At 45.8% G+C, this 21593-nt stretch overlaps 1 protein-coding gene across 1 annotated transcript in view; it reads left to right on the top strand.

Moving 5' to 3' along the window:
• The window catches only part of LRP8 (LDL receptor related protein 8), a 219409-nt gene that overhangs the window by 151234 nt on the left and 46582 nt on the right, over positions 1 to 21593 (top strand). The gene's annotated exons all lie outside the window — the stretch shown is intronic.

The raw sequence follows: 21593 nt of genomic DNA, 5'->3' as shown, positions 1-21593 counted from the left end.
CTAGGGGTGGAGTCAGCCACCACCTATCAATCTACAAGGGCTAAGAGAATTCTTAACCCTGGCTGTGCCACCCATACACTGCTATGCTGGGTACATATAATCTGGTGGAGTTTTGTCACTGATGGCCTCCAGCTTGTACTGCATTTTTATCCATTGTCCATGTATTATCCACATGTGATCATGCATTTTCTGCTGCTCAGGGCTGCCCTGGATATTGGTCTCAACTTTTACTTATAGAGGATTGTCCCAAGAGGACGATATTTGGTCATCTCCTAAGCATGTCTTAATAACTAAAAACCATCGAAAAAAAACAAGTGTCTCCGATAGGTCACCTGCACACTAACCCAACAACCTATTGCAGTAGGCTATATTCACCTCTGTGCTGTATTTTGTGTTCATATGGTAAGCTCGACTGACTTGTAATTGGGTCCAATGGGGTTCAGTTATGTTGTCATTTTGATGAATAGAATAACACTGCATGCTGTAGTCTTAAATTGTGATGGAACCAAAAGGCAGTGTAAACAGAGCCTTAGTGTTACAGTACATGGTCAAAGCTATGAGGCAAGGTATGTGTATGATGATGATACGACAATGCCTGTCTAATTTTAAAAGGTCTCCGAAGATTTTTCTTCTCAAGACCAGTTCTCCGGATAGGTCATCAGTATCTGATTGTCCGACAACTGTAACCTCGCAGATCAGCTGTTCGAGAAGGCACTGGTGCTTGCAGTAGCGCCGGGGCCTTATGATGGCTTAGTCTAGGCAATATGACGACATGTTCATCAGTCACGTAGCCTGGGTGCAGCTCAGCCCCTAGAAGTGAATGGGGCTGAGCTGCGATACCATGCACAACCACTATCAAGAGGACAGTACTGTGCTTGGTAAGCAGAGAGAAGGCCGCGGCACTCACATGAGCGCCACTGCCTTCTCAAACAGCTGATCAGCGGTGGTCCCAGTGGTTGGACCCCATCGATCAGATATTGATGACCTCTCCAGAGAATAGGTCATCAGTAGAAAAGTTTCGAAAAACCCATTGAAACATAAAACCATTCACATTCTTGGGTCAGATCTACCAATATTTTGGTCCCAAGAGACAGTAAAATCTGGCCATGACCACATCCAACATGAAGACTGATTCCAACCATTCTTCTATTGCTTTTTTTTTTTTTTTTTAACTATGCGTGCAAGTTCTTGGTATTCTATTCTTTGGTGGCATTAGTCACCATCATACAAGAGCTCTTTGTGATCAGTAGAGCTAAAAATCCTGGTGGGCTACTTATTCTTTTGGTGTTGGCATCTTGGCAAACTCTAAACTGAGGGGTGTCAAGCAGTTTTAGTTGGCGGATCTCTCTACAACAAATAGACTTGGCCAGACACATGTGAGTAAACAAAATAAATAAATCTACAGGGATTATGCATACTAGGGCCCTTCTGCTAGAACAATGGGTAGGTCTGGCATAGAATGATTTTGGGAGGTAACCAAATTTACATGAAAGGCCATGGTAATCTGGTAATCTACCATGAGAATCACTCTGGCTCAATGTCTTTCTTCAGCAGGAGAAATCTCTACAAGGACATGTAGGCTGAGGTTGAGAATGATTTGTTAATTAACTAATACGGAAAAGAAAAGCAGAAAACTCCCAAAACTCCACCGAAGAGGAGGGGTATACAGTGTCTGCTTTATACCCCACCTGTTTTGTGTAAATTGAAGGGACAAATTTATAACATATCATGAACATGGGCGTACACAGATCTCATAGGGCCCCATAGCAAAATTTAGTAGTGGCCCCCTACCTTACCATAGTTTCCCAGTATGCGGAACTCCCAGACAATGTGGAACGTAAACGCATTGACTCCCCAGATTTGAAATTTACAATATTGTTTATTAGACCACATGCACATGACCATATTTTTGTTCCACATTCATTCTTTATTTTTTTGCAGATCAAATGCAGGCCCGTTCAATTCCATTCATTTTGGGGTTGCAAAAAAAGATAGAACATGTCCTATTCTATCCTTGCCAGCAAAACGGACAAGGACATTTTTACAGGAGTTTAATAAAAAATGGCGTCCTGCAGACAGTCGGGATCCATGTTTTGCAGATCCTCGGTTTGTGGGTCCAGAAGCACATATGGTCGTGTGCATGAGGCCTTAAGCAGAAGAAATGTTAACAAAAAATGTGATTAAAAAAGTCACTCTATCCAGTTCCTATGTCGGAAAAAGTGGAACCAATACTTCAAAAATATTGACCGCATTTTGAACACCATATTTCTCAATGTATTTACATCAGACGACTGGCATAAATACATTGATATATCTCCCTATACAGATCTATGTGTGCGGCTGTCGTCATACAGTGTGTTATAAAACTGTCTGGATAATGCAACCACAAGGGGGTGCTCAGTGCATTGGAATTTATTACGTTGCCATTGACTGCAATAGAAACTTCTAAAAATCTTTTTGCACTAAACTCCCTTCAGTAGGGGGCTACACGAAAAGGTGTTTTTATGTCGGGAAAAGAAGGAAGTCAGGCTGGATACGCCACTGATTTATGGCGACATTTACTATGTAAATTATTGGATTATTTAAACTATAAGATGCATTGGATTACAGGATGTACTTAGGTTTAGACAGCAGAAAATAAGACGCAAAAGTATTTTTTTTTCTAATTTCCTGGATGCCTCAGCAGTGACGCACTACAGTCATTGATTACCTGTGTGGTCACATTTCTGTGTCAAGAGGGGCCAGGACATACAAAGACTGATGGGGGAGGGGGGGGTCTGTTTTAATAGCTACATGCATTCCCCGTGTAATAACAATCCTAGAGCATCTATTCTTATGGCTCTATGTTGTGCCATTCCTTTATTATTTCAACTAGAAGTTATGAATGAATTGCTAGCAGTCTGCAGTAAGGGTACAGAGGGGCGGTAACCAGTTGGGGGGAGTACCTGCACAGTCATCTGAAAATGGCAGCACTGATTGGATAGAGTGAGTCTGTGCAGGGACACACCCCCAACTGGTTACCTCCCCCTCTGTACCCTTACTGCAGACTGCTAGCCATTCATTCATAATTTCTATTAGAAATAATAAAGGAATGGCACAACATAGAGCCATAAGAATAGATGTTCCAGAATTGTTATTACATGGGGGATGCATGAAGCTATAAAAACTGACAGGTCCTCTTTAAAGAATGGTCCTAGTCCTAGAAAACCTTGATCGTCCCAACCATCCAGTGCATCAGATCTAGTAAAGTTAGAAAACATAGCTGCCTTTTTCCAGAGACAGTGCCTTGCCTGGGTTATGTTTTAATATGCCTGCTCAGCTGCATTACAGTGAAGGAAGCTGTACAACCGGTGGACAGGTGTGGCTCTGGTTTTGTGCATTTTAGTGCTCTTATTAGTGTTGTAACCACTGGACCCCTTTATAACTATAGAGGCTTTTAGCTACAAATATTGTCAAGTGTCAGATATTCTATAGTGTAATGTGTAGGGAGAACGCCCAATAATTACAAGTGTCCACTATTTTGACATTTGGCTCTATCAAGTTCCTTAGGGCTCATGCACACGGTTGTAGACGTTTTTGTGTTCCGCAAACCACGGATACCGGCCGCGTGCATTTTGTGGATCGGACTGTCCGGCCCTCTGTAGAACTGCCTATTCTTGTCCGCAAAACGGAAAAGAATAGGACATGTTCTATTTTTTGGGCGGAAATGGTGTGCAGATGCGGACATGAATGGGTCCGCGTCCAATCAGCAAAAAAATGCAGATTAGATGTGGACCAAAACAACGGTCATATGCATGAGTCCTTAGGGTAAATGCCCACGCCCAGGATCGCGTCCAGATTTTCCACACCATAGGTCATGTATATTGTATTCTATGAGAATTTGAAATTCTCATGCACACTAATGCTGATTTTGACCTACGGTGCGGATTTTAAAATCCGTAGCATGTCAATTAATTTTATTTTTTTCTGACCGGATTTTCTCCTTTCACTTCAATGGGGAGAGTAAAATCCTCGCCAATTGGGAATTGCAGATTGACAGTACGGATTCCCTGCGAACACCTGCGGATTTCAGTGCGGATTGTCCGCACATAAATCCTGAACGTGCGCATTTACCCTTAATGTAAGAAGCAGCTTGTATTCTGTGAATGGCGTACGGGCAGCGGTGCCCTGGGATGGTATCCTGCAGACAGTGCCTGTGGGCAGCAGTGGGAGGCACAGCAAATCCAGCCACCCTCTAGGCTTTTCAGAACAGTTTATTTCACCAATTTGGAAGAAAAAAATAAGTTTTGAGAAGAAAAGAACAATTTGGCAGATGATGAGATGAATCCTCCGCGTCCGCCCTCCGCGTTACCCGTGATGGGGCTTCATATACCCACATGGCAGACATCAAATGCAGAATGGACTGTGCGAGCTGTCTGCTTGTCCCAAGCACTTCTGTAAGAGGACTCCTCCCGCAGCTGGCTGTGTATAAAACATCACAGGCTCGCTCATATATGTTTCATAAAAACAAACAAAAACCTTGTCATCGAATCCTCTGTAGACTCAGCGAATGCAGATTTCGGGGCACGCTGACGGGTTACCTAACTGAAGGGGTCCTCGAAGACTGCAGATTACTAAAATGATAAGAGAAGATACTGACAGGAGCATTAAATAAGCAAGACTCTTCCGAGGATATGCAGATGAGGAGTCATCCTACATTTACCGAAAAGTAAACCGCTCCTTAAAGGCGTACGCAAATCCATACATGCCGATTACGCGTCAGCTTGCTGCAGGCTCACCTGTTACTGGGCAGGTTTACTGATCATATAGATGGCGTAAGCTTAGGCTACTTTCACACTGGCGTTTGGGCTTTCAGTTTGTGAGATCCGTTCAGGGCTCTCACGAGCGGTCCAAAACCGATCAGTTTTGCCCTAATGTATTCTGAATGAAGAAGCATCCGCTCAGAATGCATCAGTTTGCCTCCGATCAGTCTCCATTCCGCTTTGGAGGCGGACACCAAAACGCTGCTTGCAGTGTTTTGCTGTCCGTTTGACGAAACTGAGCCAAACGGATCCGTCCTGGACACACAATGTAAGTCAATAGGGGACTGATCCGTTTTCTCTGACACAATAGAAAAGGGATTCGTCCCCCATTGACTTTCAAAGGAGTTCCAGACGGATCCGTCATGGCTATAGAACACATAATACAACCGGATCCGTTCATGACGGATGCATGCGGTTGTATTATTGTAATGGAAGCGTTTTTGCAGATCCATGACGGATCCGCAAAAAACGCTAGTGTGAAAGTAGCCTTAGACGGGCTGGGGGACCTCTGTACAGCATTAGAATGTATTGGCGCCGATGAGCTGAAGTTATTACTTCGCAAAGTCGCGCTAGACTTCGTGTAATAACTTTGTGATTTAATTATTCCCATAAAAATCCCTGGTACCGAACTCTGGTTCAGTTCCACTACTCCTTCACAGTAGTTATGCCCACATTGTGCCCCCTTCACAGTAGTTATGCCCCCTTCACAGTAGTTATGCCCACATTGTGCCCCTTCACAGTAGTTATGCCCACATTGTGCCCCTTCACAGTAGTTATGCCCACATGTGCCCCCTTCACAATAGTTATGCCCACATGTGCCCCCTTCACAATAGTTATGCCCACATGTGCCCCCTTCACAATAGTTATGCCCACATTGTGCCCCTTCACAGTAGTTATGCCCACATGTGCCCCTTCACAGTAGTTATGCCCACATGTGCCCCTTCACAGTAGTTATGCCCACATGTGCCCCTTCACAGTAGTTATGCCCACATGTGCCCCTTCACAGTAGTTATGCCCACATGTGCCCCTTCACAATAGTTATGCCCACATTGTGCCCCTTCACAGTAGTTATGCCCACATTGTGCCCCTTCACAGTAGTTATGCCCACATGTGCCCCTTCACAGTAGTTATGCCCACATGTGCCCCTTTCACATTAGTTATGCCCACATGTGCCCCTTCACAGTAGTTATGCCCACATGTGCCCCTTCACAGTAGTTATGCCCACATGTGCCCCTCACACTAGTTATGCCCACATGTGCCCCTTTCACATTAGTTATGCCCACATGTGCCCCTTTCACATTAGTTATGCCCACATGTGCCCCTTTCACATTAGTTATGCCCGCATGTGCCCCTTTCACATTAGTTATGCCCGCATGTGCCCCTTTCACAGTAGTTATGCCCGCATGTGCCCCTTTCACAGTTATGCCCGCATGTGCCCCTTTCACAGTTATGCCCACATGTGCCCCCTTCGCAGTAATGCCCACATGTGCCCCCTTCGCAGTAGTTATGCCCAGATATGTGCCTCCTTCGCAGTAGTTATGCCCAGATATGTGCCCCTTCGCAGTAGTTATGCCCAGATATGTGCCCTTTCACATTAGTTATGCCCAGATATGTGCCCCCTTTCACATTAGTTATGCCCAGATATGTGCCCCCTTTCACATTAGTTATGCCCAGATATGTGCCCCCTTTCACATTAGTTATGCCCAGATATGTGCCCCCTTCGCAGTAGTTATGCCCAGATATGTGCCCCCTTCGCAGTAGTTATGCCCAGATATGTGCCCCCTTTTGCAGTAGTTATGCCCAGATATGTGCCCCCTTTTGCAGTAGTTATGCCCAGATATGTGCCCCCTTTCGCAGTAGTTATGCCCAGATATGTGCCCCCTTTCACATTAGTTATGCCCAGATATGTGCCCCCTTTCACATTAGTTATGCCCAGATATGTGCCCCCTTTCACATTAGTTATGCCCAGATATGTGCCCCCTTTCACATTAGTTATGCCCAGATATGTGCCCCCTTTCACATTAGTTATGCCCAGATATGTGCCCCCTTTCACATTAGTTATGCCCACATTTCCCCCGTTTCACATTAGTTATGCCCACATTTCCCCCGTTTCACATTAGTTATGCCCACATTTCCCCCGTTTCACATTAGTTATGCCCACATTTCCCCCGTTCACAGTAGTTATGCCCAGATATGTGCCCCCTTCACAGGAGGTAAAAAAAAAAAAAAAAGGAAATGCTCCCCTAGTTCTTCCGATGACAGTCACTTAGCTGCCAGCGCTCCCTGGCTGCAGGATCCTGTCACACATTGCGCTGCTGTGTAGGAGGAGGCGCACAGAGGCTGATTCCCAGCTGGCATGCTCCTCCTCCTAAGACCAGCAGGAGATGTGTAACAGCGTATTGTGCTGCTGCTGCTGTGGAGCTCCGACAGCTGAATGGTGGAGCGGCTCCCGGACGGCTCCCTGCTTCACCATTACAATTAGCTGTCTCTGCTTCTTATGGATGCAGAGATGGCTGAGAGGGTGCATTCTACTGAAATCCAGGACTGTCCCGCCAGATCTGGGGCGGTTGCGAGGCAAGCTTACCGTCCCTTCTGGAGAGCAGCAACACGTGGTGACACCTCAGTGGTGTCCAGGGGACCCACCGTAGCCTGGACACTGCCCAGACACCTTTCATATCCCTCCCCACTAGCACTGACGACGGTCCTGTACATTTTAGCAGCAGCCATGTACTGTACATACTGTACTCATCCATCTCACCGCCAGTTGCGGTCACGTGATGGTACGACATGTCACAGCGAGCGGTGGTGACGATGTGGGTGCTGGATCGATGGAGGGGGAGGGTTTATTTTTAAAAAATTAAAAAAATAAAAGTAAAAAATAAAATAAAAAATATTTAAAAAAAGGATAACCGGGAGATATCAGTGAATATTTGATGTATTAAACCAGTTTTATTTGTACCGGTAGTTTACGTTTCTGTACGGAATCGCAGGCCAAGCTCCTTCGCATCGGGACAGATTTTGGCGTGTTTGTATAGGGCTTTGTTAGTGTTTTTTATTAGGTTTTTGGATTTTCTCCATTGTATCAAGCTGGCGTGTTCATAATGGTTGCCACGGTAACCTCCTCTGATACGGGGAAGACCCTGGAGCACGTGTCTCTTTGTCTTCCTAGAAAGATTAAATGACTGACTGGCCAGGAGTCATGTGATGTCACACGGGGGTCATGGGTTTCGTCTAGACTAGAGATCCCCTCCCCTCTTTTAACCCTTTTGTCCCCTCAGCACTCTTTTTTTCTTTCCTCCTGTATAATTCCTGGGCATTGGCGCGTTGCAGTCGTTGTGTGTTCCACAGGCCAGATATTCTCTATTCATGCTGGTTAATGATCTTTGCTGGTATTTCAGCAGATGCCTGTTATTGAGGATTAATTTGCCATAAAAGCCCCCTTCCAAAAAAAATAAAAACTGTAGTGCAGTAAACATAAAAGGGATATTCTAATCTCCGCTAGGATATGCCATTGTTTTATGATCAGTGGGGGTCCGAAACCCCCACCAATCCTGAGAATGAAGTTCCCTTTGCTCCTTGGCCATGCGTTGCTCAAGGAACTGAAGTACAGCTCCGTTCAAGTGAATGGGGCTGCGCCGTAATTCCCCGCAAAGCCAGGTGACCCGGAGCCTCAAGTGAAAGGGCCACGGTGATGCTCATGATCATTGGGGGTCCCGGTGGTCAAATCCCCACTGATCATAAAGTGATGGCAGAAGACCCCATGTCAAGGGTGTATCTTATATCTCCTTGTAGAGATGCTCTTTGGTAGGCAAGGACCATATTATACGTTCCTAAAACTATGGGCTCTAGCTCAGGGGGGATGGGGCTAGGTGAGTATTACTTATTTTTTTATTTTTTCATTTTAAAGGGGACGCTAAGGGGCCAGCACTACTGTAAGGGGGGCATGTAGGGGCAGTACTACTGTAAGGGGGGCATGTAGGGGCAGTACTACTGTAAGGGGGCATGGAGGGGCAGTACTACTGTAAGGGGGCATGGAGGGGCAGTACTACTGTAAGGGTGAACTAAGGAGCTAGCACTACTTTAAGGGGGGCACTGAGGGGCCAGCACTATTGTAAGGGTGCACTACTATGTGGGGGCACTAATGGGCATTCTACAGTGGGGGCACAAAGGGGGCATGATCACTGTGTGTGGGCATACAGGGCCTCAGCGGCATACTGTAAAGTAAACGCCTCCTGTCCAGCGTGGGGCTGAGTCTTTTCTAGTTATGCCCCTTAGGCCTCATGCACACAACAGTATTTTTTCACGGTCCGCAAAACGGGGTTCCGTTGTTCTGTGATCCGTGTCCGTTCTTGTTTCCGTGTGTCTTCCTTGATTTTTGGAGGATCACCAGACATGAAGGAAAGTGAAAAAAGTGAAAAAAAAAAACTAAGTCAAGTTTGCCTTGCAAATGATAGGAAAAAAAACGGATTGACGCGGATGACCATCTTGTGTGCATCCGTGTTTTTTCACGGACCCATTGACTTGAATGGGTTCTGCGAACCGTTGTCCGTGAAAAAAATAGCACAGGTCATATTTTTTTCACGGACTGGAAACACTGATCACGGACGGTGCATTTTCCAAATTTTCCACTGACCCATTGAAAGTCAATGGGTCCGCAGAAAATCACAGGAAAACGGAACAACAGGACACGGGACACAACAACGGTCGTGTGCATGAGGCCTTACACATCCAGTTTAATTATCACTACAATTTTGAGAATTTTGTTCACATCCAATTTGGCAACAATTTTTAATCATAAGAAAAGACACTTTTTCACACCACTATCGCGTCTTCCACCTGAGTGACCGTATGACAGATCCTTTTTCAAATGGATCCCAACTAAGGCCTTATTCACACTGTCCGTGTTCGGTCAGTGATTTCCATCAGTGATTGTGAACCAAAACCCGGAGTGAAGTCTACACACAAATCAGGTGTAATGGAAAGATTTGCACTTGTTCTGTCTTTTGGACCAGCACCCGGTTTTGGTTCACTATCACTGATGGGAATCAGACTGTGTGACTGTGAATAAGGCCTAATCCTCATGGATCCTGTTGGCTTCTTATTCGGTTGGTCTATAATTTAGGAAAGCTTTCTCTGCGGAGCTGCAGGATTGATCTCATAGGTGGGGTGATCTCATTACCACACGTGCTGCTCTTCTGCCTGGTGCATTACAGTCAAATCACATTTTAGTTTTTCATTGTACTATCCATTGTGGTGTGGTGGAGCGCCCTCCAGTGGTTATGTTATGGGACTACATTTAGTCTGGATAATGTAGGAAAATGTATTCTCTTTAGGGCTCATGCACACCACCGTATGTATTTTACTGTCTGCAAAACACGGATCCGCAAAAAATACGCATGACGTCTGCCTGCATTCCGTATTTTGCCGAACGGAACAGCTGGTTCCTAATAGAACTGTCCTATCCTTGTCCGTTATAATAGGACATGTTCAATTCTTTTGCGGAACGGACATGCTGACATGGAATGCACACGGAGTAACTTACGTTTTTTTTTTTTGCAGACTCACTGAAATGAATGGTTCCGCATATGGTCCGTAAAGAAACCTGAACGGACATGAAATGAAAATACGATAGTGTGCATGAGCCCTTAGGGTGCATAGGCACAAGCGTATCCGTTTTTGCGGATCTGAAAATTGTGTATCCTCAAAACAAAGATACCGGCCATGTGCATTCCACATTTTACAGGTCGAATCGTCCTGCCCTATGATAGAAATGCCTATTGTCTGCAAAACGGACAAGAATAGGATGTGTTCAGACGGTGGGTGCGCTGTCTGCATCTTTTGAGGCCCCATTGAAATTAATGGGTCCACAACCGATCTGCAAAATTGCGTAACAGATGGGGAAAGAAAAATACGATGAGTGACTTGTAGATACACAGTGGAAAATGTGTGTAATGGTTTCCTCTCTCACCCACCGACTTTCAAAAATAAATTACTGCTTAATATAATGTTCTGTTATGAATATACATGGCACATCCTGGACGCCTACCTCTTCTACGTATGCATACATTCTAAAACGCCGGTCTTAATAAATGTGCCCCAGAAAGTCTTATTTTAGTCCTAGTACCCGGGCAAAAAGAGCAGGTTTTTAGGATTTTTTAAAATATAGATAGTAACATGAAAAAAAAAAAAATTATAATATGTTTAAATATTATGTCATTCCCTTTAAGAGGTTTTCCAGGCTCCTGACATTGATGACTATCCTTAGGATAGGTCATTAATACGCAAATCAGTGAGGGCCCAACACCACGCGGCATTACTAGTCAGCCGTTCCTTGGCGCCTCTGGCGCTGGAATTAGCACCCTTAATGGAACAGAAAGCACAGCGCTGTTCAAAGTGTAGTGGCCGTGATGGGTACTGCAGCTCATCTCCCATTCACTTTAATGTGAGCTAAGCTGCTGTGACCCAGCATGGCCACTACACTTTGAACAGAGCTGTCTTCTTCCTTCCTAATTCAAGTCATGATTGGTGGTGGAGAGAGTGTCAGACCCTCACCAATCGGATATCAATGACCTCTCCTGAGGATAGGTCATCGTTGTCAGGAGCCCTTTAAAGCTGGAGACAGATACTAGGATCCACCACTGATAATGGGTGATAGAAACAGCTCAGCATCTCTCCCCCCACCTTGCACAGTAAACTCTGCACATGTCACAAAGCATGCCCACAACACTTTCATTAAGAAATCACAGAGCATGCCAACAACACTCTCCTACAGAAGTCACAGAGCATGCCCACAATACTTTCCTAAAGAAATCACAGAGCATGCCCACAACACTCTCCTACAGAAGCCAGAGCATGCCCACAACACTCTCCTACAGAAGTCAGAGCATGCCCACAACACTTTCCTGTAGAAGTCACAGAGCATGCCCACAACACTCTCCTACAGAAGTCACAGAGCATGCCCACAACACTCTCCTACAGAAGTCACAGAGCATGCCCACAACACTCTCCTACAGAAGTCACAGAGCATGCCCACAACACTCTCCTACAGAAGTCACAGAGCATGCCCACAACACTCTCCTACAGAAGTCACAGAGCATGCTCACAACACTCTCCTACAGAAGTTACAGGGCATGCCATTGCCACAACACTTTCCTGTAGAAGTCACAGAGCATGCCCACAACACTCTCCTACAGAAGTCACAGAGCATGCCCACAACACTCTGCTACAGAAGTCACAGGGCATGCCCACAACACTCTGCTACAGAAGTCACAGGGCATGCCCACAATACTCTCCTACAGAAGTCACAGGGCATGCCCACAATACTCTCCTACAGAAGTCACAGAGCATGCCCACAATACTCTCCTACAGAAGTCACAGAGCATGCCCACAACACTCTGCTACAGAAGTCACAGGGCATGCCCACAACACTCTGCTACAGAAGTCACAGAGCATGCCCACAATACTCTCCTACAGAAGTCACAGAGCATGCCCACAACACTCTGCTACAGAAGTCACAGGGCATGCCCACAACACTCTGCTACAGAAGTCACAGGGCATGCCCACAACACTCTGCTACAGAAGTCACAGGGCATGCCCACAACACTTTCCTACAGAAGGCACAGGGCATGCCCACAACACTTTCCTACAGAAGGCACAGAGCATGCCCACAACACTTTCCTACAGAAGGCACAGAGCATGCCCACAACACTTTCCTACACAAGGCACAGAGCATGCCCACAACACTCTCCTACAGAAGGCACAGAGCATGCCCACAACACTCTCCTACAGAAGGCACAGAGCATGCCCACAACACTCTCCTACAGAAGGCACAGAGCATGCCCACAACACTTTCCTACAGAAGGCACAGAGCATGCCCACAACACTTTCCTACACAAGGCACAGAGCATGCCCACAACACTCTCCTACACAAGGCACAGAGCATGCCCACAACACTCTCCTACAGAAGGCACAGAGCATGCCCACAACACTCTCCTACAGAAGGCACAGAGCATGCCCACAACACTCTCCTACAGAAGGCACAGAGCATGCCCACAACACTCTCCTACAGAAGGCACAGAGCATGCCCACAACACTTTCCTACAGAAGGCACAGAGCATGCCCACAACACTTTCCTACACAAGGCACAGAGCATGCCCACAACACTCTCCTACAGAAGGCACAGAGCATGCCCACAACACTCTCCTACAGAAGGCACAGAGCATGCCCACAACACTCTCCTACAGAAGGCACAGAGCATGCCCACAACACTCTCCTACAGAAGGCACAGAGCATGCCCACAACACTTTCCTACAGAAGGCACAGAGCATGCCCACAACACTCTCCTACAGAAGGCACAGAGCATGCCCACAACACTCTCCTACAGAAGGCACAGAGCATGCCCACAACACTTTCCTACAGAAGGCACAGAGCATGCCCACAACACTTTCCTACAGAAGGCACAGAGCATGCTCACAATGTGCTCCTATGGAAGTCGGTTGTTTTTTGACTGAAGTGTCCGACGTCAAAGTGCAGATCTCTGAACTGCTGTTCACTGATCAGTTACATACAGAAAAAAAGTATAAAATCAGAAAATAAATACTGATTAGAAAAAGAATGTTAATATAGTTTTAATCAGTAATAAAACAAAAAACGGATACACTTCCTGTAAAGGAACACTGACATAAGAAATCACATATCTTGCAAATATTGTTTGCTTTTTCTTTGGCAGTATACGGTATGTTTTTCATTTTGTCATGTCTATCCTAAACTGCGTTTTTCATGTGTACTGATATCTAGTGACCAGATAGAGACTTACACCTCTTAGAAACGGCACCATCGCTGTCTGTGGGCTCCGTCTGGCATTGCATCTTCTTCCCTTTTGACATGTCTTTTTTAGCAATCACTTGCATTCCCCCATGTAATAGATATTCTGGAGCATCTTTTCACATAACTCTATGGCGCCATTCCTCTATTATTCCTACTAGAGTTTTATGAATAAATTGCTGGCAGTCTGTAATGAAGGTTCAGCTAGGCATTAAAGGGACTCTGTCACCACTTTCTAACCCCCACTTTTAAAACTATTGTTCTGTCCATGGAGCCCTTGTGATTACTAAGGTGTTGTTATAAGCGAAATCCGCAGGCTCGTTTTGATAAAAAAAACTTTTATCTAACCTGTCAGTCATGTAGATAAGGTGCCCAGGGCGTTTCTCCTGGTCTGAACATGCCGCCGCCGCCGTTGGTGCCCAGCTCCTCCTCTGCTCTGAATTAGCGCCGCCTGAATGTCAAGAAATACGCCTCCGGCTCTCCCTCAGTCCCCCCTCCTTCTTTTCTAAAATCCCGCGCGTGCGCACAGACCTGTGCCTGATGCGCTCGTGCAGACTTTTCGATTCAGCCTCATTGAGCGAAGTCTGTGCGCACGCGCGGGATCTTAGAAAAGAAGGAGGGGGGACTGAGGGAGAGCCGGAGGCGTATTTCTTGATATTCAGGCGGCGCTGACCAGAGCAGAGGAGGAGCTGGGCACCAACGGCGGCGGCATCTTCAGACCATGAGAAACGCCCTGGGCACCTTATCTACATGACTGACAGGTTAGATAAAAGTTTTTTTTTATCAAAACGAGCCTGCAGATTTCGCTTATAACAACACCTTAGTAATCACAAGGGCTCCATGGACAAAACAATAGTTTTAAAAGTGGGGGTTAGAAAGTGGTGACAGAGTCCCTTTAATATTTTTTTTTTTGGGGGGGGGGGGGTGTCCCTGCACAGTTTGAAACTGGCAGCACTGACTGTTCAGGTAACTCCCATCTGGTCCTTTATTGCCAAATGCATTCATAACTTCTAGCAGGAATAATAGTGGGTGTCACTCTGCGGACTCTCGGCCTGACCTCCTAGCACTGCCGAGGTCACATCGCATTATATTGATTTAGGATGCTTTGTTATCCAGTACATTCAGGCCCCCAGCTGGGAACTGGTCATTCAGGTTGACAGATGAAGTCTTTGGTAGGTAAGGACCTTCACAGATTCTGTGGCCATGGAAATGGCGGATCACGGTCACCGGCGGGGATCACTTTGACCTTGCATCTCGGTGACTTGAGAAAATCCAGTTGAAGTCGTTTTCCGATTGTAACACAGTCAGGGTCGTCCTTGTAGCGCGCAATATCTGGACTCTCCACCTCCCATTCTACGTCTCTGTTCTCCAGAACACGCTTGTATTTATTCCAAACCTCTTTCATGGCTTTAACTTCTTGAGTGGCAAGGGTGTCCTTCTTCTTAAGAGGTGGAAATATACTGCTTACAAAACGATAAGGTTTCTTGGCGCTGTTTAAGATCTGTGCCATCCAGGCGTCGTCCTTGACACATACTTGAATGGTGCAGGCCTCGTTTTCGGTCAACCCAGGAACCACAAATCTGTTGGCCAGAACTTGGTCCTTCAAGCGATGAAACAGTTCAGCCTCGGGTGTTCCAGGCCAAAGAAATTCACTGTTTCTTACGGTTAATTTATTTATCCTTTTTCTGAAAATGCTGAACCCCGGCGTATACCTCACTGCATCGTTTAAAGTGGAAAAGGCAGATCGTAGCTGCTTGGCATTTCTAGGCAATTGAATGTCCTTGACTTCCTGTATAAATTTTTTACCCAGTCTAACCCCGTCTTTCGTCACTTCTCTCCCTAAAAACTGCACCGCTGGCATGGACGTTTGTTGTTCGTGGCATATTTCAAAGCTGTTGTCCTTAAGGTGGCACTTTAGTTTAGCTGTGAGTTCCTCACACTCCTCCTTGGTGTCTCCAGATATTAAGATGGTGTCTACGTAGTAGGTGACACGGCTGCTCACCTTCAGAGGCAGCTTCTGAAGCACCTTCTCCAGAGCCTCGCTAAGTCTACTGGTGGTATTTTTAAATCCTCCAGGCAGCCTGTTCCAGACATATTGCTTGCCTAGGAAAGTAAAGGCGGTTTTGTGCTTGGTGTATGTGTCCAGGGGGATCTGCCATTCTCCGTAGAAAAGCTTAAAAACTGAATAATACTTTCCTAGGGTGATGGCTTCGATGGCTCTTGGTCTGTTCAGCCCTGGGTGGCTATCTTCCTTCTCTGCAAAATCATTTAGATCCTGATAATGAAATATTATTTTGACCCTTCCATTACGTTTCGTGGCAAGTGAAACAGAGAAATTGCAGACGCTATCGCAACGTTCGATCAACCCCTTTCTCACCCAGCTGGCGATGACTCTACGTGCGTCGCCTATCAGGTCCTTTTTTAAATATCTCTCGTAAAAGTAGTCACAGTCTATGTCCCCCTTTATTACCACAGGGGGGACATCGGTCACGAAACCCCATTGCGTGTTGACCTCCATCATATCCAGATCACAGAGTTGCTTCCATCCAATGATGTTTTCTCGGAAGGTGGCAACATATAGGATCTGATCGGTGGTTTTCTGGCCATTAATGTAAATGGGTGATGTGACGACATTTCCAAACTCTTTTTTCTTTCCGTTTTTCTGAGTAATTTCTACATGTTCTCCCAGGAGGACTCCTTCTGCATACACGTTCAGGATGGTGTAGAAGGAATGAGGATCTAATTTTGCTGTTACTTCCTTTTCAATTCCATTCATGTTTATAGCCACACGTATCGTCCGTTTTTTTGGGTGCTGGGAATGTGCGAGATCGTAGATTGACGTTTCGTTCCCATTCGTTAGCCTTTCGTGGTGGCTTCTTGCTACGGGCATTCTGAAAGAAAATGAGAGTTCACAGGGTGAGGGATAGAAAGAGTGTCAGTCCGGCATCTGTAACAGAAAACATTAAAGGGGTTGTTTCGTCTTGGCCTTTCATGGTAAAGATGGGGAATAACCACAGTAGGCGCCGACCCAGAGTGGTTGGACTTATGGAAACGGTAGAGCGTCCAGTTTCCTTAAAGGGGTTATCCAGGAGATAATGATGACCTATTCTCGGTCATCATTATCACATCGGCGGGGGTCTGAGTCCTGTCACCCCCGCCAATCAACTGTTTCAGGGAGCCGCAGCGCAGTTCTGGTTAGGGCACTTTCACACTGGCGTTTTTCTTTTCTGGCACTGAGTTCCGTCCTAGAGGCTCGATACCGGAAAATAACTGATCAGTTTTAGGCTACATGCACACGACCGTATGTGTTTTGCGGTCTGCAAATTGCGGATCCGCAAAAAAAAAACGGGTGACGTTCCGTATGGCATCCTTTTTTTTATTTATTTTTTTGCGGATACGTTTTATTTTGCGGATCCATTGTAATAATGCCTATCCTTGTCCGCAAACTAGAAAAAAATAGGACATGCACTATTTTTTTTGCGGAGCAACGGAACGGACATACTGTTGCGGACAGCACATGGTGTACTGTCCGCGTTTTTTGCGGACCCATTGAAATGAATGGGTCCGCATCCTATCCGCAAAAAAAACGGATCGGACATGGAAACAAAATACGGTCGTGTGCATGAGGCCTTATCCCCATGCATTCTGAATGGAGAGAAATCCGTTCAGGATGCATCAGGATGTCTTCAGTTCAGTCATTTTTACTTTTCAGGACGGAGATAATACCGCAGCATGCTGCGGTTTTATTTCCGTCCAAAATTCTGGAACACTTGCATTGAAATGAATGAGTGCCGGATCCAGCATAAAAAATACCGTAATGCCGTTCCGGTCTGTGCATGCGCAGACCTTTAAAAAATTTCCAAAAAAATTAGAAACTGATCTGTTTGTCCGTATGACAAACGGACAGACGGATCTGTTCTTGCAATGCATTTGTGAGATGGATTCGCATCTGGATTTATCTACAAATGCTATCCGTTTGCATGAAGATGGCCATATCCGGCAGGCAGTTCCGGCGACGGAACTGCTTGCCAGATCACTCTGCCGCAAGTGTGAAAGTAGCCTTAGGCCTCATGCACATGACCGTTCTGCTTTTTTTGCGGTTTGCAAACCGTGGATCCGCAGAAAACGGAAGCCGCCAGTGTGCCTTCCGCAATTTGAGGAACGGAATGGGCAGCCGCTTGTAAAAAGACAACGGTCGTGTGCATGAGGCCTTAGGGTGACCAAGCACAGCGCCGTAACATTGTATTGTGGCTGTGTTTGGTATTGCAGCTCAGCTCCATTAACTTGAATGGGGCTGAGCTACAACTAGGCCATGTGACCGATGTACGGTGATGTCATATGGCCTAGCAAGAGGCCACTGTGCTCACAGAGCGACGGGGGTCCCCGCTGATCTGGTATTGATGACCTATCCTGAGGAACGGGCATTAATATTAATTCCTAGATAACCCCTTTAACTCCCATAGCAGTGAATGGGAGCTACGCTAATAACTTGGCACAGCAAGGTATCAGGTTGGCGTAGCTCCCATTCACTGCTATGGGAGTTATGGAAACAGTGGCGTGCCAGGCACCCGGCTGTTTACCTACCTCACCTGCTTGGATTGGCACTTACTGTGGGATATTTGTGTAGGGTTTGCTTTATTTGTCCTCCCAAAAACAGCACCGCTCTTTGCTAAAGGTTGTGCCTGGTATTGCAGGGCAGCTTCATTCACTTGAATAGTCGGCTCATGTGCCACTTTCTTGGCAATGATGTGATGGTTGTGCCCTTTAAGGAATTTCACAGGCAACAAAACTTTGCTTAAATGAGTATACCCATCTTAGACATTTATGATATATCGATATGTTTGATAGGTGTGTGTCCCGCCTCACCAGGAGAACAGGGCTTTTTGGTTACCATTATTTTTATACATCAGCTCCCCTGAATACCTATGGGGGGGGGGGGATTTATAATCCCCCCCCCCCCCACGTGCACCAGTTTTCTGGCGTGAAACAAAAAAGTCGCAAATCTCATATTGGCAACTTTTTACACACCACTACACCTAAATCTAGACAAGAGCAGCATTTCTTTCCTTTTTCGGGAAAGTGGCGAGGGCGGAGCCAGCGGACAGAGCACGTTTATATTCATTTGCACCAGTTTTCTGGCATCAATTTCAGTTTAGGCGCACGGACAGCCGGAGGATGCACCTAATTTTTGACTAGACTGGACCCTCATCATAAGGGCTCATTCAGACGGCCGTATGCTGTCTGCAAAAATGCGGATCCGTTTTTTTGCAAATTAAATGCAGACCTATTCACTTCTATGGGGCCCTTTTTTCCGTTCTATAGCTCCGCAAAACAAATCGGGACATGGCCCCATTGAAGTCTATGGGTCCGCAAAAATGCGGAATGCCACCCGTTTTTTTTTTGCAGATGGCCCCATTGAAGTCTATGGGTCCGCAAAAATGCGGAATGCCACCCCTTTTTTTTTATTTTGTAGACATGTTGAACTGTGCCCAATAAAAACTATCTGCATTTTTGCGGACAGCATACGGCCGTCTGAATGAGCCCTAAATCGGGCGCATCCTCTGGCAGGCCGGCGTTTTACAGAGGTCTATTACATCCCCTGCACTGACGGAGGATGCGCCTAATTTCCCCCGTAGAGTTTAGTGTCTCTCGGTTGCAAGGGAAGGGATGCAAATGAGCTCTTAACAAGCTCTGCCTCTAATGCCACCAGATGTACGGCAGCTATCCTAGAAGTCAGTGTTCAGCTCTTAAAATAAGCCTTGAGACATGACTTGGATATTAAATAAGCCAGCATCTCATCTGCAGACAGCTGTTTCGGGGTGATTGCCTCTCATCAGTGCAGAGCAGAGAGTACTGGCTTAACTGGGTTCCCCCCTTACCTGGACACAGGTCTCTCACCCAGTTAAGCCAGTACTCTCTGCTCTGGCAATCTCTATGCAAACGGATACCATTTGTAGACTGATCCGGATGCGGATCCGTCTCTCCGGTTGTCATCAGGAAAAACGGATCTGGTATTTTTTTTTTTTCACATTTTTAAAGGTCTGTTTTTGTGGAACACTTAGGGACGGATCCAGCATTAATGCATTTCAATGGAAAATAATGTCGGCTCCGGCATTCCGGCAAGTGTTCCGGAATTTTGGACAGAGCAAATACTGCAGCATGCTACGGTATTTTCTCCGTCCAAAACCGTACAGTGACTGAACTGAAGACATCCTGATGCATCCTGAACAGATTTCTCTCCATTCAGAAGGCATTAGGATAAAACTGATCCGTTTTTTTCCGGTATTGAGCCCCTAGGACGGAACTTAATACCAGAAAAGTTTAACGCAGTGTGAAAGTACCCTAATATATAACCTCATTATGACTTGTCGTTTTTTTTAAATTTATTTCTTTACCTCTCTTCCCTCTTTAAGGCTACTTTCACACTAGCGTTATTCTTTTCCGGCGCTGAGTTCCGTCCTAGGGGCTCTGTACCGGAAAAGAACTGATCAGTTTTATCCTAATGCATTCTGAATGGAGAGCAATCCGTTCAGAATGTATCAGTTCAGTCCCTCTTACGTTTTTTGGCCGGAGAAAATACCGCAGCATGCGGCCAAAAATCCTGAACACTTGCTGGAATGCCGGATCCGGCATTAATTTCCATTGAAATGTATTAGTGCCGGATCTGGCATTCAGTGTTCCGGCAAAACGGATCCGGTTTCCGGTCTGCGCATGCGCAGTTTTTTCAAAATGCAAAAAAAAACTAAAAACTGATTTTGTTTTTCCGGATCTGGTATTTCATTGCATTTGTCAGACGGATCCGCATCTGTCTGACAAATGCCATCCGTTTGCGTCAGGATTGCCGGAATCCTCTGCTGCAAGTGTGAAAGTAGCCTTATTTGTTCATGGGGATTTCCATCATTTTTAGGTCTAATCCACTTTGCTGCTGCAGATTTTCAGCACAGAAATCTATTGTGAAAAATCCACAGCATTTCCACCACATATGGACAGACCTGTTTTAGAAACTACTTCCTGTAAAATAACAATGCTGGTGCAGTTTTATTAGAATTTTGTGTTGTGCTGTACCTCTGTTATTCCTCCCGGAAATGTCTGAATAAATTGACATCCGGGAGCCAGTTTAAACTTTTACGCAAACTTATAGCAAGTATATATATATTACAAAGAAAAAAATGTGGGGGGTTCAGCCCGCACAACCCTGTTTGCAGGTGCACATTGCTATGGCGAAATACAGATACAAACGCAAAAACACAAAATGCAATCGCACTCTGCCCTGCCTTTATGCTGGATGTTGTATGAGGCATTGGTGTACATTTTGGCCAAAGTGTAATAAGCCACTCACCACGTCAAGGTCGCCTCTGAGTGGTCCCTAACACTAGTTGCTACCTGTTATGGGCCATGACAGCCACACAAAGTCCAGGGAGCGCAGGTACAGCATGCACGCCAAGCACACTCTGCTTTTAACCCCGTCCGGTGCCATTACAGCTTTCATCGGATCCAGGGATGCAAGTACCAACATGCATGCTGAGCCCACTATATACTTCTCCTGGAGCCAAATGGCTACTGGTAGGCGCTATAAAAGCAGACTCAGTTTTATACTGAGTTTTAAAGTCAGTATAAAACTGAGTCTGCTTTTATAGCGCCTATAAAAAAAAGCCAAAATACAGGCGTGCATGCTTTGCATCACATTTACAAACTGTTTTACACTCTTTTGTAAGTCTTTTGGGGGAGATTTATCAAACGGTGTAAAGTAGAACTGGCTTAGTTGCCCATAGCAAACAATCAGATTCCACCTCATTATCCAAAGGAGCTCTGAAAAATGAAAGGTGGAATCTGATTGGTTTTCCTTTACAACAGTTTTTGATAAATCTCCCCCTTTATGCCTTGTCCGACGAGGAGGTGTAGCTGCACAGGAAGGGGGCATGACCTAAGTGCACCTCTATGCTCCAAAAAGACACTAGAATTTTGCTG

Source organism: Bufo gargarizans, chromosome 7 (genome assembly GCF_014858855.1).
Source record: "Bufo gargarizans isolate SCDJY-AF-19 chromosome 7, ASM1485885v1, whole genome shotgun sequence".
NCBI classification, from domain to species: Eukaryota; Metazoa; Chordata; class Amphibia; order Anura; family Bufonidae; genus Bufo; species Bufo gargarizans.
Note: the sequence above shows the minus strand (reverse complement) of the source record. Positions and strands in the feature narration are given on the sequence as shown.